This window comes from Salmo salar, chromosome ssa21 (genome assembly GCF_905237065.1).
Source record: "Salmo salar chromosome ssa21, Ssal_v3.1, whole genome shotgun sequence".
In the NCBI taxonomy this organism is placed as follows: Eukaryota; Metazoa; Chordata; class Actinopteri; order Salmoniformes; family Salmonidae; genus Salmo; species Salmo salar.
The window spans coordinates 31,582,080-31,587,304 of record NC_059462.1 but is presented as its reverse complement, the minus strand read 5'-3'; the positions used below and the strand labels follow the sequence as shown (position 1 = coordinate 31,587,304).

General features: G+C 41.4%; 1 long non-coding RNA gene across 1 annotated transcript; it reads right to left on the bottom strand.

The window, feature by feature from the left end:
* Positions 1-3,474: 3,474 nt before the first annotated feature.
* On the bottom strand, positions 3,475-4,461 carry LOC106582164 (uncharacterized). The gene is made up of 3 exons (XR_001323252.2): positions 4,306-4,461; positions 3,895-4,177; positions 3,475-3,801 (listed from the first exon to the last, which is right to left on the bottom strand). It is a non-coding gene; the product is annotated as an uncharacterized lncRNA (long non-coding RNA).
* Between the last annotated feature and the right edge of the window lie 764 nt (positions 4,462-5,225).

Here is a 5,225-nt window from a genome sequence, read left to right as displayed (position 1 = left end):
CTCCGGAACACTCTAAACAAACACCCCTCTACATAAACACATAGCCCAACAAACCCCGAAACACTCTAAACAAATACCCCCTGCCACGTCCTGACCAAACAACAATAACAAATGACCCCTTATACTGGTCAGGACGTGACACATTCTTCTTTCTGTCTATCTCTGTCTCTCTCTGTATCTCTCCCTCTCTACTCATCACTTATCCCAATTGTCATCCCTCTTGCCATGCCTGTCTGCACATCACTCCCAGTGTTCCTCTTCTCTCCATCCCTCCATCACTCCACCCCTTGCCGGTTCTGTTTGCTACTGAAACCAGGTACAGATGTAGTATCTTAATTTGATCACTCTTTTGTTGCTGAGAATTTTCCTGCACGGCAGGAAATGCAAACTTGTAGTGTCTTCAAGGTTTAAAAAGGCTTAAAAAGTTTGAAAAAAAGACTTGATTTGCCCTAATGAAAAATGTATCAACCCCTACAAAAAATGTCCATTAATTATAATCCACATAATAATTCCCATTTCCTGTTACTTCAGGATTATTTTCCTGCTGTAGCAAACTGACTCAAATTAAGATCCTACATCTGTAGGTACGAGATAGAGCATTTCCCCTGTTGTTAGTATCTAAATGGATGCTATGGTTTACAGGTTTCTGCAGCAGCGCTTTGTCATCATGATGAAGCACTCAGACAAAGCGTAAACGCTGCAGCTAACTACCCTGGCCTGTGACTGATGATAGCCAAACCACACACTAGCCTCCCATAACTGTGGAGCTAAACAGATACACTACTTAGTCACCACAGCAAAAGGGCCAGATGAGATAGGAGATGCTGGGTGAGGAACTAAACTGAGGAGCTAGGGTTGTATTAGATCAAATATAGCCAGTAATTACATAGGGTTATAGTAGAGGCTACTGGAAAGGATTGTTACTGTGTGGTGAAATGGCCATAACCTGGGGAAGACAAAGAGATATATCATGATGCAAGCAGGTGATAAAGAGAGGCTGGCTGGGTTATTTTTCACCAGGTGCTACGGTGTGGGAGGGAGAGAGAGGGGGCAGATTACAGCAGGAAATAAATGGGCCTTATTAATGCCTTATCTGTTATCTCATTTAATAACAGCAGCTTTATAACCATACGGTTTGCGAGAGAGAGAGTGAGTGTAACACAGGCTGGATATCAGGGCAGAACAATAATAAGGAACTCCCATACTCACACACACACACACACACACACACACACACACACACACACACACACACACACACACACACACACACACGACATACAGCCTGGTCCTGGTTATACGGATGAATTAGCCTGCATTGCTCAGTGGTTTCTCTGTTGAACTAAAGCCTGTGATGTGATGTTATTAACTGAAAGCTGGTTAATATGTCTTATGAGGAGCAGATTGCAGACCAGCGCTACAGAACTGATGATCTAAACGCTCCTTTCAGATTTTTCCCCAACCCAACGCCAATTCAGCCTCTCTTTCTCTCTCTCTCTCTCTCTCTCTCTCGTTCTCTCCTTCTCTTTCTCTCTCTCTCTCTCTCGTTCTCTCTCCTTCTCTCTCTCTCTCTCTCTCATTCTCTCTCTCGTTCTCTCTCACATGCTCTCCCTCTCTGTCTCTCTCTTTCTCCCTCTTCTGTCTGTCTCTCTCTTTCTTCCTCTCTCTCTCTTTCCTTCTCTTTCCCTGGTCTTTTGTTTATGATAAGGTTCTGTGACATTCTGTGTGATGTAGAACCATTCCATCTATCAGAGTCACCTGTCTGCCTGTTGAGAGTCCCGATGAGTGAGTATTCCGTTAGAGCTTTGAACTACACAGAACCCAAGGTGCGTTCTATGGCTCTAGTCTTCCCCAATGTTTGATCATTAAAAAATACAAGCATGACTAAAGTGAACCACATATACGAAGGCTTTTGTTGTGTGTTTAAATAAAGAGGAGTTTGATCCCATTCAAAGTTACCCCCAATTGACCCTGCAATGGCTCGAATTCAATGCTTCTCCCTCAGTGGTCTAGTTCTATAATATAACTCAACATATCCCAGCTCTGACTCTAAGCATTTCCTGATGGGGCTGAGGAAACAATCGTCTCATTAGAAGCTGACAGGCCAAACAAACAAATAAATCACTGTTAGGCCTCTCTTTGAACATGGGGTTCCCACTGCACCGCACCCATAGGGACACACACACATGCACACACACAAGCTGACACACAACACACACACACACACACGCGCGCACGCGCGCACACACACACACACACACACACACACACACACACACACACACACACACACACACACACACACACACACACACACACACACACACACACACACACACACACACACACACCCTGGTCCATGGCACACAGCCTCTTATGGGTCCCGTGCATCACAGTCCAGTGCTATCCCTGTAGACCTTAGCTCTGTGTTGTTTATTCACTTCTCTGTATCTGTGATCAGCAGGCTTACAGCCATGCAACCAGCAACCAGCAATCATGTTTACACAAGACCCTTTCCTCTTTCATTCTGCTGTACCTCTTACTCTGTTCATAGTGAAGGCCTACTCTAAGTAACCCCTAGTTTAATTCTTACATATCAGAATGTGTGAAAGCTTTTATAATGCAGTTTTTTACAATCACTTTGGCACTAATTTCAGAACCTTGTTGTCATTTTTCAAAACTCTAGACAGAAAACTCAAAACGGTCATCACTTGTAACAAAGGCTATTGCATTGTGCATTCATATCTTTAAAGAAACCTTGCACTTGCAGAATCAGTGGTTCAAATAACTCATTTATCGTAAAATACCATAGGAACATTCATTTAGATCAAACACACACAAGATACCGATAGTTTAACTGTGTAGTTGTTCGTACAATCATTAAATATTGTAGTACAAAATATGTGATACATGTTTCATTATGCTACTACACGTAAATACATCACTGTAAAAGGACAAGTAGAGAGAATACTACAGACACAGTGGAATCATTGAACAAAATATGACATTTATTGATGAAATACAATAAAATCACAACATAGGTTTCTTTGAATCAAAGCAAAAATAATTAGCTACAAAAAAATAAAAAACAGTTAAAGGTGAACTGCAGTGTTCCTCACCTGGCTTACTGTAAAAAACAAAGGACTGATTACTGTACTTCTATATTTCCCTCAACCCTGTCTTGTGGATTTGGCCATAGGTTCTCATCCACATCACAATGGATGTTTTAATTAGCCAAACATCTTGGGAAGAATCTTCGGGCATGGTGAATCCAGGCCTGACACTGGTCTGCTGTGATGTCATTGGATGCGTCATCCATGGCCTGGAGAAGGGTGGCTTGTTCGTGAGGGCACCTATCATATACCTTCCACTTCCATGTGGAGAAAAATTCCTCAATCGGGTTTTAGGAAAGGAGAGTATGGGGGTAAGTTACAGGGTGGTAAATTGTGGCTGGGCCTGAAACCATGCTTGCACCATTTGAGCATGGTGGAACCTGACATTATCCCACACAATGACATAGGTCACGCCATCAGCTCTACAGCCCTGATTTAGCTCATCAAGGAAGGTAACAAGGAGAGCTGCATTATATGATCCAATACGAGGTCTGCGTGCCACCACACCATCTTCCGATATAGCCGCACACATGGTGATGTTGGCCCCACGCTGTCCAGGTACTTGGATGGTTGCCCGCTGGCCAATGAAATTCTGACCTCTCCTCCTTGTCTTGGCCAGGTTGGAGCCTGCCTCATCCAAAAAGAGGAATTTGTGATGATTTTCATCAGCATCCAGCTCCATCACCCTCTAAAAATACATTTTGGAAAGAGAATTACTGATTACAACGATGTAGAATTTGGGGGGACTTTTTCACAACAGGCATCTTGAAACTGAACATACCTGAACATACTCAGTCCTCAGTTGCTTCACTCTGTCTGCATTTCTTTCAAAAGGGACATGGTATAGCTGTTTTAGAGACACCTGATGCCTTTTCAGCATGCGTGCAATGGTCGGCAAACTTATGGCTTCCACATTGTTGAACATGTCGTCATTGTCCGAGATGTGCTGCCGAATTTCTGGAAGGTGAATATCATTTCTGGCCCGAACCAAATTGACCACAGCCCACTCTTGTTGGTCAGTCAGAATTTTGCCTCTGCCTCCCCTATTTGGCCTAGTCTCAATTCTGCAGGGAAAATGACAGTAAGAACACATTTAGTCACATCACCTACTCTGTGGTACACATTGGCATGCAGTATACAGTCATTTGACAATTGAGAGTAGCCTAATGTTTAGTGCATGCTGAAGACTTACCGGTTCTCATTGAGGAAAGTTCTGATGATTGAGGCCACGGTTGATCTTCTGAGGTTTGGTTGAAACTTTCATGATCTAAACATGGAATATTGTTTGTCATTGTCCATAAAACTATGCATTAAGAATAATGCAACAGTTACTTATCATTTTGAGCAGTTGTATCAATTGATAGTTAGATCATTGTAATGAAATGAATAGACTGTCATCTCAGATGTAATGTGTGAATTGCATTTTGAAATGGTAATACTTTGATGTTAAGTTGTATCATTTTGAACAGGTGATTTTAGTTAAATGAACAAATGATCTTATCTTTATGTGTATTGTATCCAAGCAATTGGAAAAAGTGTTAGAGTTTTGAAAATTGTGCATTTTGATCATCGGTTGTGAGTTTTGTGTCTAGAGTTGTGAAAAATGACATCAAGGTTCTGAAATGAGTGACAAAGTGATTGTAAAAAACTGTAATACATAATAATAATAAATAATACATTTTTTGCGACTTTCAAGACACTAGAAGATACTTTAAAGATATTTACTGAGTAAGAAATATAATACAAAATTGCAAATATAAACATGACATTACTAAGAGCAAAGTCTATTACAAAAAGGAGCATGGCAAACCAAAAAATTGTCCTGAAGTCTTCTAAGACAGGTCTTTACCAGGTCTTTTTATATCTCACACTATCCTCATGAGGATATCAACAGGACAAAAATGTATTTCAATATAAAATACTCAGAGTTTCCTGAATGTATTGTTCACATCAAAACACAGGTGCAGTGATCTTGATTGATGATTCTGTAAGTGTTTTTCTGAGGAGAGAGCTGTGTTTTGACGGCTGTCTCTAAATATACAGTTAACATGAACCCAGAGACCCATTCCCAGTGCCTCTCTCCCGCTCTCTCTCCCTCCCCCAATTTCTCTT